General features: G+C 38.8%; 1 pseudogene; it reads left to right on the top strand.

Annotated features, from left to right (window-relative positions):
- Positions 1-22,610, top strand: part of LOC121561571 — a 76,187-nt pseudogene that overhangs the window by 4,085 nt on the left and 49,492 nt on the right.

Genomic DNA, 22,610 nt, shown 5'->3' on the forward strand with positions numbered 1-22,610 from the left:
GCAGTATGTAACAGGTCTAGTTGGTAACACCTCCTAACCCTAACCTCCTCCTGTCTGTCTGTCTGTCTGTCTGTCTGTCTGTAGGAGACTGGGAGTAGAGTAGAACCTCTAGCTGAGCAGTATGTAACAGGTCTAGTTGGTAACACCTCCTAACCCTAACCTCCTCCTGTCTGTCTGTCTGTCTGTCTGTCTGTCTGTAGGAGACTGGGAGTAGAGTAGAACCTCTAGCTGAGCAGTATGTAACAGGTCTAGTTGGTAACACCTCCTAACCCTAACCTCCTCCTGTCTGTCTGTCTGTCTGTCTGTCTGTAGGAGACTGGGAGTAGAGTAGAACCTCTAGCTGAGCAGTATGTAACAGGTCTAGTTGGTAACACCTCCTAACCCTAACCTCCTCCTGTCTGTCTGTCTGTCTGTCTGTCTGTCTGTCTGTCTGTCTGTCTGTCTGTAGGAGACTGGGAGTAGAGTAGAACCTCTAGCTGAGCAGTATGTAACAGGTCTAGTTGGTAACACCTCCTAACCCTAACCTACTCCTGTCTGTCTGTCTGTCTGTCTGTAGGAGACTGGGAGTAGAGTAGAACCTCTAGCTGAGCAGTATGTAACAGGTCTAGTTGGTAACACCTCCTAACCCTAACCTCCTCCTGTCTGTCTGTCTGTCTGTAGGAGACTGGGAGTAGAGTAGAACCTCTAGCTGAGCAGTATGTAACAGGTCTAGTTGGTAACACCTCCTAACCCTAACCTCCTCCTGTCTGTCTGTCTGTCTGTCTGTCTGTCTGTCTGTCTGTAGGAGACTGGGAGTAGAGTAGAACCTCTAGCTGAGCAGTATGTAACAGGTCTAGTTGGTAACACCTCCTAACCCTAACCTCCTCCTGTCTGTCTGTCTGTCTGTCTGTCTGTCTGTCTGTCTGTAGGAGACTGGGAGTAGAGTAGAACCTCTAGCTGAGCAGTATGTAACAGGTCTAGTTGGTAACACCTCCTAACCCTAACCTCCTCCTATCTGTCTGTCTGTCTGTCTGTAGGAGACTGGGAGTAGAGTAGAACCTCTAGCTGAGCAGTATGTAACAGGTCTAGTTGGTAACACCTCCTAACCTCCTCCTGTCTGTCTGTCTGTCTGTCTGTCTGTCTGTCTGTAGGAGACTGGGAGTAGAGTAGAACCTCTAGCTGAGCAGTATGTAACAGGTCTAGTTGGTAACACCTCCTAACCCTAACCTCCTCCTGTCTGTCTGTCTGTCTGTCTGTCTGTCTGTCTGTCTGTCTGTCTGTAGGAGACTGGGAGTAGAGTAGAACCTCTAGCTGAGCAGTATGTAACAGGTCTAGTTGGTAACACCTCCTAACCCTAACCTCCTCCTATCTGTCTGTCTGTCTGTCTGTAGGAGACTGGGAGTAGAGTAGAACCTCTAGCTGAGCAGTATGTAACAGGTCTAGTTGGTAACACCTCCTAACCTCCTCCTGTCTGTCTGTCTGTCTGTCTGTCTGTCTGTCTGTAGGAGACTGGGAGTAGAGTAGAACCTCTAGCTGAGCAGTATGTAACAGGTCTAGTTGGTAACACCTCCTAACCCTAACCTCCTCCTGTCTGTCTGTCTGTCTGTCTGTCTGTCTGTCTGTCTGTCTGTCTGTAGGAGACTGGGAGTAGAGTAGAACCTCTAGCTGAGCAGTATGTAACAGGTCTAGTTGGTAACACCTCCTAACCCTAACCTCCTCCTGTCTGTCTGTCTGTCTGTCTGTCTGTCTGTCTGTCTGTAGGAGACTGGGAGTAGAGTAGAACCTCTAGCTGAGCAGTATGTAACAGGTCTAGTTGGTAACACCTCCTAACCCTAACCTCCTCCTCTGTCTGTCTGTCTGTCTGTCTGTAGGAGACTGGGAGTAGAGTAGAACCTCTAGCTGAGCAGTATGTAACAGGTCTAGTTGGTAACACCTCCTAACCCCTAACCTCCTCCTGTCTGTCTGTCTGTCTGTCTGTCTGTCTGTCTGTAGGAGACTGGGAGTAGAGTAGAACCTCTAGCTGAGCAGTATGTAACAGGTCTAGTTGGTAACACCTCCTAACCCTAACCTCCTCCTGTCTGTCTGTCTGTCTGTCTGTAGGAGACTGGGAGTAGAGTAGAACCTCTAGCTGAGCAGTATGTAACAGGTCTAGTTGGTAACACCTCCTAACCCTAACCTCCTCCTGTCTGTCTGTCTGTCTGTCTGTCTGTCTGTAGGAGACTGGGAGTAGAGTAGAACCTCTAGCTGAGCAGTATGTAACAGGTCTAGTTGGTAACACCTCCTAACCCTAACCTCCTCCTGTCTGTCTGTCTGTCTGTCTGTCTGTCTGTCTGTAGGAGACTGGGAGTAGAGTAGAACCTCTAGCTGAGCAGTATGTAACAGGTCTAGTTGGTAACACCTCCTAACCCTAACCTCCTCCTGTCTGTCTGTCTGTCTGTCTGTCTGTCTGTCTGTAGGAGACTGGGAGTAGAGTAGAACCTCTAGCTGAGCAGTATGTAACAGGTCTAGTTGGTAACACCTCCTAACCCTAACCTCCTCGCTGTCTGTCTGTCTGTCTGTCTGTCTGTCTGTAGGAGACTGGGAGTAGAGTAGAACCTCTAGCTGAGCAGTATGTAACAGGTCTAGTTGGTAACACCTCCTAACCCTAACCTCCTCCTGTCTGTCTGTCTGTCTGTCTGTCTGTAGGAGACTGGGAGTAGAGTAGAACCTCTAGCTGAGCAGTATGTAACAGGTCTAGTTGGTAACACCTCCTAACCCTAACCTCCTCCTGTCTGTCTGTCTGTCTGTCTGTCTGTAGGAGACTGGGAGTAGAGTAGAACCTCTAGCTGAGCAGTATGTAACAGGTCTAGTTGGTAACACCTCCTAACCCTAACCTCCTCCTGTTGTCTGTCTGTCTGTCTGTCTGTCTGTCTGTCTGTCTGTAGGAGACTGGGAGTAGAGTAGAACCTCTAGCTGAGCAGTATGTAACAGGTCTAGTTGGTAACACCTCCTAACCCTAACCTCCTCCTGTCTGTCTGTCTGTCTGTCTGTCTGTCTGTCTGTAGGAGACTGGGAGTAGAGTAGAACCTCTAGCTGAGCAGTATGTAACAGGTCTAGTTGGTAACACCTCCTAACCCTAACCTCCTCCTGTCTGTCTGTCTGTCTGTCTGTAGGAGACTGGGAGTAGAGTAGAACCTCTAGCTGAGCAGTATGTAACAGGTCTAGTTGGTAACACCTCCTAACCCTAACCTCCTCCTGTCTGTCTGTCTGTCTGTCTGTCTGTCTGTAGGAGACTGGGAGTAGAGTAGAACCTCTAGCTGAGCAGTATGTAACAGGTCTAGTTGGTAACACCTCCTAACCCTAACCTCCTCCTGTCTGTCTGTCTGTCTGTCTGTCTGTCTGTCTGTCTGTCTGTCTGTAGGAGACTGGGAGTAGAGTAGAACCTCTAGCTGAGCAGTATGTAACAGGTCTAGTTGGTAACACCTCCTAACCCTAACCTCCTCCTGTCTGTCTGTCTGTCTGTCTGTCTGTCTGTAGGAGACTGGGAGTAGAGTAGAACCTCTAGCTGAGCAGTATGTAACAGGTCTAGTTGGTAACACCTCCTAACCCTAACCTCCTCCTGTCTGTCTGTCTGTCTGTCTGTCTGTCTGTCTGTAGGAGACTGGGAGTAGAGTAGAACCTCTAGCTGAGCAGTATGTAACAGGTCTAGTTGGTAACACCTCCTAACCCTAACCTCCTCCTGTCTGTCTGTCTGTCTGTCTGTCTGTCTGTAGGAGACTGGGAGTAGAGTAGAACCTCTAGCTGAGCAGTATGTAACAGGTCTAGTTGGTAACACCTCCTAACCCTAACCTCCTCCTGTCTGTCTGTCTGTCTGTCTGTAGGAGACTGGGAGTAGAGTAGAACCTCTAGCTGAGCAGTATGTAACAGGTCTAGTTGGTAACACCTCCTAACCCTAACCTCCTCCTGTCTGTCTGTCTGTCTGTCTGTCTGTCTGTAGGAGACTGGGAGTAGAGTAGAACCTCTAGCTGAGCAGTATGTAACAGGTCTAGTTGGTAACACCTCCTAACCCTAACCTCCTCCTCCTGTCTGTCTGTCTGTCTGTCTGTCTGTCTGTCTGTCTGTCTGTCTGTCTGTCTGTCTGTCTGTCTGTAGGAGACTGGGAGTAGAGTAGAACCTCTAGCTGAGCAGTATGTAACAGGTCTAGTTGGTAACACCTCCTAACCCTAACCTCCTCCTGTCTGTCTGTCTGTCTGTCTGTCTGTCTGTCTGTCTGTCTGTCTGTCTGTAGGAGACTGGGAGTAGAGTAGAACCTCTAGCTGAGCAGTATGTAACAGGTCTAGTTGGTAACACCTCCTAACCCTAACCTCCTCCTGTCTGTCTGTCTGTCTGTAGGAGACTGGGAGTAGAGTAGAACCTCTAGCTGAGCAGTATGTAACAGGTCTAGTTGGTAACACCTCCTAACCCTAACCTCCTCCTGTCTGTCTGTCTGTCTGTCTGTCTGTCTGTAGGAGACTGGGAGTAGAGTAGAACCTCTAGCTGAGCAGTATGTAACAGGTCTAGTTGGTAACACCTCCTAACCCTAACCTCCTCCTGTCTGTCTGTCTGTCTGTCTGTCTGTCTGTAGGAGACTGGGAGTAGAGTAGAACCTCTAGCTGAGCAGTATGTAACAGGTCTAGTTGGTAACACCTCCTAACCCTAACCTCCTCCTGTCTGTCTGTCTGTCTGTCTGTCTGTCTGTAGGAGACTGGGGAGTAGAGTAGAACCTCTAGCTGAGCAGTATGTAACAGGTCTAGTTGGTAACACCTCCCTAACCCTAACCTCCTCCTGTCTGTCTGTCTGTCTGTCTGTCTGTCTGTCTGTCTGTCTGTAGGAGACTGGGAGTAGAGTAGAACCTCTAGCTGAGCAGTATGTAACAGGTCTAGTTGGTAACACCTCCTAACCTCCTCCTGTCTGTCTGTCTGTCTGTCTGTCTGTAGGAGACTGGGAGTAGAGTAGAACCTCTAGCTGAGCAGTATGTAACAGGTCTAGTTGGTAACACCTCCTAACCTCCTCCTGTCTGTCTGTCTGTCTGTCTGTCTGTAGGAGACTGGGAGTAGAGTAGAACCTCTAGCTGAGCAGTATGTAACAGGTCTAGTTGGTAACACCTCCTAACCCTAACCTCCTCCTGTCTGTCTGTCTGTCTGTCTGTCTGTCTGTCTGTAGGAGACTGGGAGTAGAGTAGAACCTCTAGCTGAGCAGTATGTAACAGGTCTAGTTGGTAACACCTCCTAACCCTAACCTCCTCCTGTCTGTCTGTCTGTCTGTCTGTCTGTCTGTAGGAGACTGGGAGTAGAGTAGAACCTCTAGCTGAGCAGTATGTAACAGGTCTAGTTGGTAACACCCTAACCCTAACCTCCTCCTGTCTGTCTGTCTGTCTGTCTGTCTGTCTGTCTGTAGGAGACTGGGAGTAGAGTAGAACCTCTAGCTGAGCAGTATGTAACAGGTCTAGTTGGTAACACCTCCTAACCCTAACCTCCTCCTGTCTGTCTGTCTGTCTGTCTGTCTGTCTGTAGGAGACTGGGAGTAGAGTAGAACCTCTAGCTGAGCAGTATGTAACAGGTCTAGTTGGTAACACCTCCTAACCCTAACCTCCTCCTGTCTGTCTGTCTGTCTGTCTGTCTGTCTGTCTGTCTGTCTGTCTGTCTGTCTGTAGGAGACTGGGAGTAGAGTAGAACCTCTAGCTGAGCAGTATGTAACAGGTCTAGTTGGTAACACCTCCTAACCCTAACCTCCTCCTGTCTGTCTGTCTGTCTGTCTGTAGGAGACTGGGAGTAGAGTAGAACCTCTAGCTGAGCAGTATGTAACAGGTCTAGTTGGTAACACCTCCTAACCCTAACCTCCTCCTGTCTGTCTGTCTGTCTGTCTGTCTGTCTGTAGGAGACTGGGAGTAGAGTAGAACCTCTAGCTGAGCAGTATGTAACAGGTCTAGTTGGTAACACCTCCTAACCCTAACCTCCTCCTGTCTGTCTGTCTGTCTGTCTGTCTGTAGGAGACTGGGAGTAGAGTAGAACCTCTAGCTGAGCAGTATGTAACAGGTCTAGTTGGTAACACCTCCTAACCCTAACCTCCTCCTGTCTGTCTGTCTGTCTGTCTGTCTGTCTGTCTGTCTGTCTGTAGGAGACTGGGAGTAGAGTAGAACCTCTAGCTGAGCAGTATGTAACAGGTCTAGTTGGTAACACCTCCTAACCCTAACCTCCTCCTGTCTGTCTGTCTGTCTGTCTGTCTGTCTGTAGGAGACTGGGAGTAGAGTAGAACCTCTAGCTGAGCAGTATGTAACAGGTCTAGTTGGTAACACCTCCTAACCCTAACCTCCTCCTGTCTGTCTGTCTGTCTGTCTGTCTGTCTGTCTGTCTGTCTGTCTGTAGGAGACTGGGAGTAGAGTAGAACCTCTAGCTGAGCAGTATGTAACAGGTTTAGTTGGTAACACCTCCTAACCCTAACCTCCTCCTGTCTGTCTGTCTGTCTGTCTGTCTGTAGGAGACTGGGAGTAGAGTAGAACCTCTAGCTGAGCAGTATGTAACAGGTCTAGTTGGTAACACCTCCTAACCCTAACCTCCTCCTGTCTGTCTGTCTGTCTGTCTGTCTGTCTGTAGGAGACTGGGAGTAGAGTAGAACCTCTAGCTGAGCAGTATGTAACAGGTCTAGTTGGTAACACCTCCTAACCCTAACCTCCTCCTGTCTGTCTGTCTGTCTGTCTGTCTGTAGGAGACTGGGAGTAGAGTAGAACCTCTAGCTGAGCAGTATGTAACAGGTCTAGTTGGTAACACCTCCTAACCCTAACCTCCTCCTGTCTGTCTGTCTGTCTGTCTGTCTGTCTGTCTGTCTGTCTGTCTGTCTGTCTGTCTGTCTGTAGGAGACTGGGAGTAGAGTAGAACCTCTAGCTGAGCAGTATGTAACAGGTCTAGTTGGTAACACCTCCTAACCCTAACCTCCTCCTGTCTGTCTGTCTGTCTGTCTGTCTGTAGGAGACTGGGAGTAGAGTAGAACCTCTAGCTGAGCAGTATGTAACAGGTCTAGTTGGTAACACCTCCTAACCCTAACCTCCTCCTGTCTGTCTGTCTGTCTGTCTGTCTGTCTGTCTGTAGGAGACTGGGAGTAGAGTAGAACCTCTAGCTGAGCAGTATGTAACAGGTCTAGTTGGTAACACCTCCTAACCCCTAACCTCCTCCTGTCTGTCTGTCTGTCTGTCTGTCTGTCTGTAGGAGACTGGGAGTAGAGTAGAACCTCTAGCTGAGCAGTATGTAACAGGTCTAGTTGGTAACACCTCCTAACCCTAACCTCCTCCTGTCTGTCTGTCTGTCTGTCTGTCTGTCTGTCTGTCTGTAGGAGACTGGGAGTAGAGTAGAACCTCTAGCTGAGCAGTATGTAACAGGTCTAGTTGGTAACACCTCCTAACCCTAACCTCCTCCTGTCTGTCTGTCTGTCTGTCTGTCTGTCTGTAGGAGACTGGGAGTAGAGTAGAACCTCTAGCTGAGCAGTATGTAACAGGTCTAGTTGGTAACACCTCCTAACCCTAACCTCCTCCTGTCTGTCTGTCTGTCTGTCTGTCTGTCTGTAGGAGACTGGGAGTAGAGCTGGGGAAGACTGAAGTCTACCAGGATTCTAGTGGAGGTGAGGAGGAAGAGGAGGAGGATGATGATGATACTGGCGACGATATTGGTGATGTCTGTATGACCCCTGACCTCTTGTCTCCATAGAAACGCGTATCCAGATCCAGGAGTCGGTCAGAGGGAAAGACGTCTACGTCATCCAGACCATCTCACCGTTAGTTTCACCTTTTATTAGTCATATCTACAGTAAACACATCATATACACCGTCCAATTAACCGTTAGGTTCACCTTTTATTAGTCATATCTATAGTAAACACATCATATACACCGTCCAATTAACCGTTAGTTTCACCTTTTATTAGTCATATCTACAGTAAACACATCATATACACCGTCCAATTAACCGTTAGTTTCACCTTTTATTAGTCATATCTACAGTAAACACATCATATACACCGTCCAATTAACCGTTAGGTTCACCTTTTATTAGTCATATCTATAGTAAACACATCATATACACCGTCCAATTAACCGTTAGTTTCACCTTTTATTAGTCATATCTACAGTAAACACATCATATACACCGTCCAATTAACCGTTAGGTTCACCTTTTATTAGTCATATCTACAGTAAACACATCATATACACCGTCCAATTAACCGTTAGTTTCACCTTTTTATTAGTCATATCTACAGTAAACACATCATATACACCGTCCAATTAACCGTTAGGTTCACCTTTTATTAGTCCTATCTATAGTAAACACATCATATACACCGTCCAATTAACCGTTAGTTTCACCTTTTATTAGTCATATCTACAGTAAACACATCATATACACCGTCCAATTAACCGTTAGTTTCACCTTTTATTAGTCATATCTACAGTAAACACATCATATACACCGTCCAATTAACCGTTAGGTTCACCTTTTATTAGTCATATCTACGGTAAATACATCATATACACCGTCCAATTAACCGTTAGTTTCACCTTTTATTAGTCATATCTACAGTAAACACATCATATACACCGTCCAATTAACCGTTACGTTCACCTTTTATTAGTCATATCTACAGTAAACACATCATATACACCGTCCAATTAACCGTTAGTTTCACCTTTTATTAGTCATATCTACAGTAAACACATCATATACACCGTCCAATTAACCGTTAGGTTCACCTTTTTATTAGTCATATCTACAGTAAATACATCATATACACCGTCCAATTAACCGTTAGGTTCACCTTTTATTAGTCATATCTACAGTAAATACATCATATACACCGTCCAATTAACCGTTAGTTTCACCTTTTATTAGTCATATCTACAGTAAACACATCATATACACCGTCCAATTAACCGTTAGTTTCACCTTTTATTAGTCATATCTACAGTAAACACATCATATACACCGTCCAATTAACGTTAGGTTCACCTTTTATTAGTCATATCTACAGTAAATACATCATATACACCGTCCAATTAACCGTTAGGTTCACCTTTTATTAGTCATATCTACAGTAAATACATCATATACACCGTCCAATTAACCGTTAGGTTCACCTTTTATTAGTCATATCTACAGTAAACACATCATATACACCGTCCAATTAACCGTTAGGTTCACCTTTTATTAGTCATATCTACAGTAAACACATCATATACACCGTCCAATTAACCGTTAGGTTCACCTTTTATTAGTCATATCTACAGTAAACACATCATATACACCGTCCAATTAACCGTTAGTTTCACCTTTTATTAGTCATATCTACAGTAAACACATCATATACACCGTCCAATTAACCGTTAGTTTCACCTTTTTATTAGTCATATCTACAGTAAACACATCATATACACCGTCCAATTAACCGTTAGGTTCACCTTTTATTAGTCATATCTACAGTAAACACATCATATACACCGTCCAATTAACCGTTAGGTTCACCTTTTATTAGTCATATCTACAGTAAACACATCATATACACCGTCCAATTAACCGTTAGGTTCACCTTTTATTAGTCATATCTACAGTAAACACATCATATACACCGTCCAATTAACCGTTAGGTTCACCTTTTATTAGTCATATCTACAGTAAATACATCATATACACCGTCCAATTAACCGTTAGTTTCACCTTTTTATTAGTCATATCTACAGTAAACACATCATATACACCGTCCAATTAACCGTTAGTTTCACCTTTTATTAGTCATATCTACAGTAAACACATCATATACACCGTCCAATTAACCGTTAGTTTCACCTTTTTATTAGTCATATCTACAGTAAACACATCATATACACCGTCCAATTAACCGTTAGTTTCACCTTTTATTAGTCATATCTACAGTAAACACATCATATACACCGTCCAATTAACCGTTAGTTTCACCTTTTATTAGTCATATCTACAGTAAACACATCATATACACCGTCCAATTAACCGTTAGGTTCACCTTTTATTAGTCATATCTACAGTAAACACATCATATACACCGTCCAATTAACCGTTAGTTTCACCTTTTATTAGTCATATCTACAGTAAACACATCATATACACCGTCCAATTAACCGTTAGGTTCACCTTTTATTAGTCATATCTACAGTAAACACATCATATACACCGTCAATTAACCGTTAGGTTCACCTTTTTATTAGTCATATCTACAGTAAACACATCATATACACCGTCCAATTAACCGTTAGTTTCACCTTTTATTAGTCATATCTACAGTAAACACATCATATACACCATCCAATTAACCGTTAGTTTCACCTTTTATTAGTCATATCTACAGTAAACACATCATATACACCGTCCAATTAACCGTTAGGTTCACCTTTTATTAGTCATATCTACAGTAAACACATCATATACACCGTCCAATTAACCGTTAGTTTCACCTTTTATTAGTCATATCTACAGTAAACACATCATATACACCGTCCAATTAACCGTTAGGTTCACCTTTTATTAGTCATATCTATAGTAAACACATCATATACACCGTCCAATTAACCGTTAGTTTCACCTTTTATTAGTCATATCTACAGTAAACACATCATATACACCGTCCAATTAACCGTTAGGTTCACCTTTTATTAGTCATATCTATAGTAAACACATCATATACACCGTCCAATTAACCGTTAGTTTCACCTTTTTATTAGTCATATCTACAGTAAACACATCATATACACCGTCCAATTAACCGTTAGGTTCACCTTTTATTAGTCATATCTACAGTAAACACATCATATACACCGTCCAATTAACCGTTAGGTTCACCTTTTTATTAGTCATATCTACAGTAAACACATCATATACACCGTCCAATTAACCGTTAGGTTCACCTTTTATTAGTCATATCTACAGTAAACACATCATATACACCGTCCAATTAACCGTTAGGTTCACCTTTTATTAGTCATATCTACAGTAAACACATCATATACACCGTCCAATTAACCGTTAGGTTCACCTTTTATTAGTCATATCTACAGTAAATACATCATATACACCGTCCAATTAACCGTTAGTTTCACCTTTTATTAGTCATATCTACAGTAAACACATCATATACACCGTCCAATTAACCGTTAGTTTCACCTTTTTATTAGTCATATCTACAGTAAACACATCATATACACCGTCCAATTAACCGTTAGTTTCACCTTTTATTAGTCATATCTACAGTAAACACATCATATACACCGTCCAATTAACCGTTAGTTTCACCTTTTATTAGTCATATCTACAGTAAACACATCATATACACCGTCCAATTAACCGTTAGTTTCACCTTTTATTAGTCATATCTACAGTAAACACATCATATACACCGTCCAATTAACCGTTAGGTTCACCTTTTATTAGTCATATCTACAGTAAACACATCATATACACCGTCCAATTAACCGTTAGTTTCACCTTTTATTAGTCATATCTACAGTAAACACATCATATACACCGTCCAATTAACCGTTAGGTTCACCTTTTATTAGTCATATCTACAGTAAACACATCATATACACCGTCCAATTAACCGTTAGGTTCACCTTTTATTAGTCATATCTACAGTAAACACATCATATACACCGTCCAATTAACCGTTAGTTTCACCTTTTATTAGTCATATCTACAGTAAACACATCATATACACCATCCAATTAACCGTTAGTTTCACCTTTTATTAGTCATATCTACAGTAAACACATCATATACACCGTCCAATTAACCGTTAGGTTCACCTTTTATTAGTCATATCTACAGTAAACACATCATATACACCGTCCAATTAACCGTTAGTTTCACCTTTTATTAGTCATATCTACAGTAAACACATCATATACACCGTCCAATTAACCGTTAGGTTCACCTTTTATTAGTCATATCTATAGTAAACACATCATATACACCGTCCAATTAACCGTTAGTTTCACCTTTTATTAGTCATATCTACAGTAAACACATCATATACACCGTCCAATTAACCGTTAGGTTCACCTTTTATTAGTCATATCTATAGTAAACACATCATATACACCGTCCAATTAACCGTTAGTTTCACCTTTTATTAGTCATATCTACAGTAAACACATCATATACACCGTCCAATTAACCCGTTAGGTTCACCTTTTATTAGTCATATCTACAGTAAACACATCATATACACCGTCCAATTAACCGTTAGGTTCACCTTTTATTAGTCATATCTACAGTAAACACATCATATACACCGTCCAATTAACCGTTAGGTTTCACCTTTTATTAGTCATATCTACAGTAAACACATCATATACACCGTCCAATTAACCGTTAGGTTCACCTTTTATTAGTCATATCTACAGTAAACACATCATATACACCGTCCAATTAACCGTTAGGTTCACCTTTTATTAGTCATATCTACAGTAAACACATCATATACACCGTCCAATTAACCGTTAGGTTCACCTTTTATTAGTCATATCTACAGTAAACACATCATATACACCGTCCAATTAACCGTTAGTTTCACCTTTTATTAGTCATATCTACAGTAAACACATCATATACACCGTCCAATTAACCGTTAGGTTCACCTTTTATTAGTCATATCTACAGTAAACACATCATATACACCGTCCAATTAACCGTTAGTTTCACCTTTTATTAGTCATATCTACAGTAAACACATCATATACACCGTCCAATTAACCGTTAGGTTCACCTTTTATTAGTCATATCTACAGTAAATACATCATATACACCGTCCAATTAACCGTTAGTTTCACCTTTTATTAGTCATATCTACAGTAAATACATCATATACACCGTCCAATTAACCCGTTAGGTTCACCTTTTATTAGTCATATCTACAGTAAATACATCATATACACCGTCCAATTAACCGTTAGTTTCTCCTTTTATTAGTCATATCTACAGTAAACACATCATATACACCGTCCAATTAACCGTTAGGTTCACCTTTTATTAGTCATATCTACAGTAAACACATCATATACACCGTCCAATTAACCGTTAGGTTCACCTTTTATTAGTCATATCTACAGTAAACACATCATATACACCGTCCAATTAACCGTTAGTTTCACCTTTTATTAGTCATATCTACAGTAAACACATCATATACACCGTCCAATTAACCGTTAGGTTCACCTTTTATTAGTCATATCTACAGTAAACACATCATATACACCGTCCAATTAACCGTTAGTTTCACCTTTTATTAGTCATATCTACAGTAAACACATCATATACACCGTCCAATTAACCGTTAGGTTCACCTTTTATTAGTCATATCTACAGTAAACACATCATATACACCGTCCAATTAACCGTTAGGTTCACCTTTTTATTAGTCATATCTACAGTAAATACATCATATACACCGTCCAATTAACCGTTAGGTTCACCTTTTATTAGTCATATCTACAGTAAACACATCATATACACCGTCCAATTAACCGTTAGTTTCACCTTTTATTAGTCATATCTACAGTAAACACATCATATACACCGTCCAATTAACCGTTAGGTTCACCTTTTATTAGTCATATCTACAGTATACACATCATATACACCGTCCAATTAACCGTTAGTTTCACCTTTTTATTAGTCATATCTACAGTAAACACATCATATACACCGTCCAATTAACCGTTAGTTTCACCTTTTATTAGTCATATCTACAGTAAACACATCATATACACCGTCCAATTAACCGTTAGGTTCACCTTTTATTAGTCATATCTACAGTAAATACATCATATACACCGTCCAATTAACCGTTAGGTTCACCTTTTATTAGTCATATCTACAGTAAACACATCATATACACCGTCCAATTAACCGTTAGTTTCACCTTTTATTAGTCATATCTACAGTAAACACATCATATACACCGTCCAATTAACCGTTAGGTTCACCTTTTATTAGTCATATCTACAGTAAACACATCATATACACCGTCCAATTAACCGTTAGTTTCACCTTTTATTAGTCATATCTACAGTAAACACATCATATACACCGTCCAATTAACCGTTAGGTTCACCTTTTATTAGTCATATCTACAGTAAACACATCATATACACCGTCCAATTAACCGTTAGTTTCACCTTTTATTAGTCATATCTACAGTAAACACATCATATACACCGTCCAATTAACCGTTAGTTTCACCTTTTTTATTAGTCATATCTACAGTAAACACATCATATACACCGTCCAATTAACCGTTAGGTTCACCTTTTATTAGTCATATCTACAGTAAACACATCATATACACCGTCCAATTAACCGTTAGGTTCACCTTTTATTAGTCATATCTACAGTAAACACATCATATACACCGTCCACCAACCGTTAGGTTCACCTTTTATTAGTCATATCTACAGTAAACACATCATATACACCGTCCAATTAACCCGTTAGGTTCACCTTTTATTAGTCATATCTACAGTAAACACATCATATACACCGTCCAATTAACCGTTAGTTTCACCTTTTATTAGTCATATCTACAGTAAACACATCATATACACCGTCCAATTAACCGTTAGGTTCACCTTTTTATTAGTCATATCTACAGTAAACACATCATATACACCGTCCAATTAACCGTTAGTTTCACCTTTTATTAGTCATATCTACAGTAAACACATCATATACACCGTCCAATTAACCGTTAGTTTCACCTTTTTATTAGTCATATCTACAGTAAACACATCATATACACCGTCCAATTAACTGTTAGGTTCACCTTTTATTAGTCATATCTACAGTAAACACATCATATACACCGTCCAATTAACCGTTAGTTTCACCTTTTATTAGTCATATCTACAGTAAACACATCATATACACCGTCCAATTAACCGTTAGTTTCACCTTTTATTAGTCATATCTACAGTAAACACATCATATACACCGTCCAATTAACCGTTAGGTTCACCTTTTATTAGTCATATCTACAGTAAACACATCATATACACCGTCCAATTAACCGTTAGGTTCACCTTTTATTAGTCATATCTACAGTAAACACATCATATACACCGTCCAATTAACCGTTAGGTTCACCTTTTATTAGTCATATCTACAGTAAACACATCATATACACCGTCCAATTAACCGTTAGGTTCACCTTTTATTAGTCATATCTACAGTAAACACATCATATACACCGTCCAATTAACCGTTAGTTTCACCTTTTATTAGTCATATCTACAGTAAACACATCATATACACCGTCCAATTAACCGTTAGGTTCACCTTTTATTAGTCATATCTACAGTAAACACATCATATACACCGTCCAATTAACCGTTAGTTACACCTTTTATTAGTCATATCTACAGTAAACACATCATATACACCGTCCAATTAACCGTTAGGTTCACCTTTTATTAGTCATATCTACAGTAAACACATCATATACACCGTCCAATTAACCGTTAGGTTCACCTTTTATTAGTCATATCTACAGTAAACACATCATATACACCGTCCAATTAACCGTTAGTTTCACCTTTTATTAGTCATATCTAGAGTAAACACATCATATACACCGTCCAATTAACCGTTAGGTTCACCTTTTATTAGTCATATCTACAGTAAACACATCATATACACCGTCCAATTAACCGTTAGTTTCACCTTTTTATTAGTCATATCTACAGTAAACACATCATATACACCGTCCAATTAACCGTTAGGTTCACCTTTTATTAGTCATATCTACAGTAAACACATCATATACACCGTCCAATTAACCGTTAGTTTCACCTTTTATTAGTCATATCTACAGTAAACACATCATATACACCGTCCAATTAACCGTTAGGTTCACCTTTTATTAGTCATATCTACAGTAAACACATCATATACACCGCCCAATTAACCGTTAGGTTCACCTTTTATTAGTCATATCTACAGTAAATACATCATATACACCGTCCAATTAACCGTTAGGTTCACCTTTTATTAGTCATATCTACAGTAAATACATCATATACACCGTCCAATTAACCGTTAGGTTCACCTTTTATTAGTCATATCTACAGTAAACACATCATATACACCGTCCAATTAACCGTTAGTTTCACCTTTTATTAGTCATATCTATAGTAAACACATCATATACACCGTCCAATTAACCGTTAGTTTCACCTTTTATTAGTCATATCTACAGTAAACACATCATATACATCGTCCAATTAACCGTTAGTTTCACCTTTTATTAGTCATATCTACAGTAAATACATCATATACACCGCCCAATTAACCGTTAGGTTCACCTTTTATTAGTCATATCTACAGTAAATACATCATATACACCGTCCAATTAACCGTTAGTTTCACCTTTTATTAGTCATATCTACAGTAAACACATCATATACACCGTCCAATTAACCGTTAGGTTCACCTTTTATTAGTCATATCTACAGTAAACACATCATATACACCGTCCAATCAACTGTTAGTTTCACCTTTTATTAGTCATATCTACAGTAAACACATCACTTATACACCGTCCAATTAACCGTTAGGTTCACCTTTTATTAGTCATATCTACAGTAAACACATCATATACACCGTCCAATTAACCGTTAGGTTCACCTTTTATTAGTCATATCTACAGTAAATACATCATATACACCGTCCAATTAACCGTTAGTTTCACCTTTTATTAGTCATATCTATAGTAAACACATCATATACACCGTCAATTAACTCGTTAGTTTCACCTTTTATTAGTCATATCTACAGTAAACACATCATATACACCGTCCAATTAACCGTTAGTTTCACCTTTTATTAGTCATATCTACAGTAAACACATCATATACACCGTCCAATTAACCGTTAGGTTCACCTTTTTATTAGTCATATCTACAGTAAACACATCATATACACCGTCCAATTAACCGTTAGTTTCACCTTTTATTAGTCATATCTATAGTAAACACATCATATACACCGTCCAATTAACCGTTAGTTTCACCTTTTATTAGTCATATCTACAGTAAACACATCATATACACCGTCCAATTAACCGTTAGGTTCACCTTTTATTAGTCATATCTACAGTAAACACATCATATACACCGTCCAATTAACCGTTAGGTTCACCTTTTATTAGTCATATCTACAGTAAACACATCATATACACCGTCCAATTAACCGTTAGTTTCACCTTTTATTAGTCATATCTATAGTAAACACATCATATACACCGCCCAATTAACCGTTAGTTTCACCTTTTATTAGTCATATCTACAGTAAACACATCATATACACCGTCCAATTAACCGTTAGGTTCACCTTTTATTAGTCATATCTACAGTAAACACATCATATACACCGTCCAATTAACCGTTAGGTTCACCTTTTATTAGTCATATCTACAGTAAACACATCATATACACCGGTCCAATTAACCGTTAGTTTCACCTTTTATTAGTCATATCTACAGTAAACACATCATATACACCGTCCAATTAACCGTTAGGTTCACCTTTTTATTAGTCATATCTACAGTAAACACATCATATACACCGTCCAATTAACCGTTAGGTTCACCTTTTATTAGTCATATCTACAGTAAATACATCATATACACCGTCCAATTAACCGTTAGGTTCACCTTTTATTAGTCATATCTACAGTAAACACATCATATACACCGTCCAATTAACCGTTAGTTTCACCTTTTTTATTAGTCATATCTATAGTAAACACATCATATACACCGTCCAATTAACCGTTAGTTTCACCTTTTATTAGTCATATCTACAGTAAACACATCATATACACCGTCCAATTAACCGTTAGTTTCACCTTTTATTAGTCATATCTACAGTAAATACATCATATACACCGTCCAATTAACCGTTAGGTTCACCTTTTATTAGTCATATCTACAGTAAATACATCATATACACCGTCCAATTAACCGTTAGTTTCACCTTTTATTAGTCATATCTACAGTAAACACATCATATACACCGTCCAATTAACCGTTAGGTTCACCTTTTATTAGTCATATCTACAGTAAACACATCATATACACCGTCCAATTAACCGTTAGTTTCACCTTTTATTAGTCATATCTACAGTAAACACATCATATACACCGTCCAATTAACCGTTAGGTTCACCTTTTATTAGTCATATCTACAGTAAACACATCATATACACCGTCCAATTAACCGTTAGTTTCACCTTTTATTAGTCATATCTATAGTAAACACATCATATACACCGTCCAATTAACCGTTAGGTTCACCTTTTTATTAGTCATATCTACAGTAAACACATCATATACACCGTCCCATTAACGTTAGGTTCACCCTTTTATTAGTCATATCTACAGTAAACACATCATATACACCGTCCCAATTAACCGTTAGTTTCACCTTTTATTAGTCATATCTACAGTAAACACATCATATACACCGTCCAATTAACCGTTAGGTTCACCTTTTTATTAGTCATATCTACAGTAAATACATCATATACACCGTCCAATTAACCGTTAGTTTCACCTTTTATTAGTCATATCTACAGTAAATACATCATATACACCGTCCAATTAACCGTTAGGTTCACCTTTTATTAGTCATATCTACAGTAAACACATCATATACACCGTCCAATTAACCGTTAGTTTCTCCTTTTTATTAGTCATATCTACAGTAAACACATCATATACACCGTCCAATTAACCGTTAGGTTCACCTTTTATTAGTCATATCTACAGTAAACACATCATACACCGTCCAATTAACCGTTAGGTTCTGCTTTTATTAGTCATATCTACAGTAAACACATCATATACACCGTCCAATTAACCGTTAGTTTCACCTTTTTATTAGTCATATCTACAGTAAACACATCATATACACCGCCCAATTAACCGTTAGGTTCACCTTTTTATTAGTCATATCTACAGTAAACACATCATATACACCGTCCAATTAACCGTTAGTTTCACCTTTTATTAGTCATATCTACAGTAAACACATCATATACACCGTCCAATTAACCGTTAGGTTCACCTTTTATTAGTCATATCTACAGTAAACACATCATATACACCGTCCAATTAACCGTTAGGTTCACCTTTTATTAGTCATATCTACAGTAAATACATCATATACACCGTCCAATTAACCGTTAGGTTCACCTTTTATTAGTCATATCTACAGTAAACACATCATATACACCGTCCAATTAACCGTTAGTTTCACCTTTTATTAGTCATATCTACAGTAAACACATCATATACACCGTCCAATTAACCGTTAGGTTCACCTTTTATTAGTCATATCTACAGTAAACACATCAATACACCGTCCAATGTAACCGTTAGTTTCACCTTTTATTAGTCATATCTACAGTAAACACATCATATACACCGTCCAATTAACCGTTAGTTTCACCTTTTATTAGTCATATCTACAGTAAACACATCATATACACCGTCCAATTAACCGTTAGGTTCACCTTTTATTAGTCATATCTACAGTAAATACATCATATACACCGTCCAATTAACCGTTAGGTTCACCTTTTATTAGTCATATCTACAGTAAACACATCATATACACCGTCCAATTAACCGTTAGTTTCACCTTTTATTAGTCATATCTACAGTAAAACACATCATATACACCGTCCAATTAACTCGTTAGGTTCACCTTTTATTAGTCATATCTACAGTAAACACATCATATACACCGTCCAATTAACCGTTAGTTTCACCTTTTATTAGTCATATCTACAGTAAACACATCATATACACCGTCCAATTAACCGTTAGGTTCACCTTTTATTAGTCATATCTACAGTAAACACATCATATACACCGTCCATTAACCGTTAGTTTCACCTTTAAATTAGTCATATCTACAGTAAACACATCATATACACCGTCCAATTAACCGTTAGTTTCACCTTTTATTAGTCATATCTACAGTAAACACATCATATACACCGTCCAATTAACCGTTAGGTTCACCTTTTATTAGTCATATCTACAGTAAACACATCATATACACCGTCCAATTAACCGTTAGGTTCACCTTTTATTAGTCATATCTACAGTAAACACATCATATACACCGTCCAATTAACCGTTAGGTTCACCTTTTATTAGTCATATCTACAGTAAACACATCATATACACCGTCCAATTAACCGTTAGGTTCACCTTTTATTAGTCATATCTACAGTAAACACATCATATACACCGTCCAATTAACCGTTAGTTTCACCTTTTATTAGTCATATCTACAGTAAACACATCATATACACCGTCCAATTAACCGTTAGGTTCACCTTTTATTAGTCATATCTACAGTAAACACATCATATACACCGTCCAATTAACCGTTAGTTTCACCTTTTTATTAGTCATATCTACAGTAAACACATCATATACACCGTCCAATTAACCGTTAGGTTCACCTTTTATTAGTCATATCTACAGTAAACACATCATATACACCGTCCAATTAACCGTTAGTTTCACCTTTTATTAGTCATATCTACAGTAAACACATCATATACACCGTCCAATTAACCGTTAGGTTCACCTTTTTATTAGTCATATCTACAGTAAACACATCATATACACCGTCCAATTAACCGTTAGTTTCACCTTTTATTAGTCATATCTACAGTAAACACATCATATACACCGTCCAATTAACCGTTAGTTTCACCTTTTATTAGTCATATCTACAGTAAACACATCATATACACCGTCCAATTAACCGTTAGGTTCACCTTTTATTAGTCATATCTACAGTAAACACATCATATACACCGGCCCATCAACCGTTAGGTTCACCTTTTTATTAGTCATATCTACAGTAAACACATCATATACACCGTCCAATTAACCGTTAGGTTCACCTTTTATTAGTCATATCTACAGTAAACACATCATATACACCGTCCAATTAACCGTTAGGTTCACCTTTTATTAGTCATATCTACAGTAAACACATCATATACACCGTCCAATTAACCGTTAGTTTCACCTTTTATTAGTCATATCTACAGTAAACACATCATATACACCGTCCAATTAACCGTTAGGTTCACCTTTTATTAGTCATATCTACAGTAAAACACATCATATACACCGTCCAATTAACGCGTTAGTTACACCTTTTATTAGTCATATCTACAGTAAACACATCATATACACCGTCCAATTAACCGTTAGGTTCACCTTTTATTAGTCATATCTACAGTAAACACATCATATACACCGTCCAATTAACCGTTAGGTTCACCTTTTATTAGTCATATCTACAGTAAACACATCATATACACCGTCCAATTAACGCTATTGTTCACCTTTTATTAGTCATATCTAGAGTAAACACATCATATACACCGTCCAATTAACCGTTAGGTTCACCTTTTATTAGTCATATCTACAGTAAACACATCATATACACCGTCCAATTAACCGTTAGTTTCACCTTTTATTAGTCATATCTACAGTAAACACATCATATACACCGTCCAATTAACCGTTAGGTTCACCTTTTATTAGTCATATCTACAGTAAACACATCATATACACCGTCCAATTAACCGTTAGTTTCACCTTTTATTAGTCATATCTACAGTAAACACATCATATACACCGTCCAATTAACCGTTAGGTTCACCTTTTATTAGTCATATCTACAGTAAACACATCATATACACCGTCCAATTAACCGTTAGGTTCACCTTTTATTAGTCATATCTACAGTAAATACATCATATACACCGTCCAATTAACCGTTAGGTTCACCTTTTATTAGTCATATCTACAGTAAATACATCATATACACCGTCCAATTAACCGTTAGGTTCACCTTTTATTAGTCATATCTACAGTAAACACATCATATACACCGTCCAATTAACCGTTAGTTTCACCTTTTATTAGTCATATCTATAGTAAACACATCATATACACCGTCCAATTAACCGTTAGTTTCACCTTTTATTAGTCATATCTACAGTAAACACATCATATACATCGTCCAATTAACCGTTAGTTTCACCTTTTTATTAGTCATATCTACAGTAAATACATCATATACACCGTCCAATTAACCGTTAGGTTCACCTTTTATTAGTCATATCTACAGTAAATACATCATATACACCGTCCAATTAACCGTTAGTTTCACCTTTTATTAGTCATATCTACAGTAAACACATCATATACACCGTCCAATTAACCGTTAGGTTCACCTTTTATTAGTCATATCTACAGTAAACACATCATATACACCGTCCAATTAACCGTTAGTTTCACCTTTTATTAGTCATATCTACAGTAAACACATCATATACACGTCCCAATTAACCGTTAGGTTCACCTTTTATTAGTCATATCTACAGTAAATACATCATATACACCGTCCAATTAACCGTTAGTTTCACCTTTTATTAGTCATATCTATAGTAAACACATCATATACACCGTCCAATTAACCGTTAGTTTCACCCTTTTATTAGTCATATC

The sequence above is a fragment of the Coregonus clupeaformis genome, unplaced genomic scaffold, assembly GCF_020615455.1.
Source record: "Coregonus clupeaformis isolate EN_2021a unplaced genomic scaffold, ASM2061545v1 scaf0858, whole genome shotgun sequence".
Classification (NCBI taxonomy): Eukaryota; Metazoa; Chordata; class Actinopteri; order Salmoniformes; family Salmonidae; genus Coregonus; species Coregonus clupeaformis.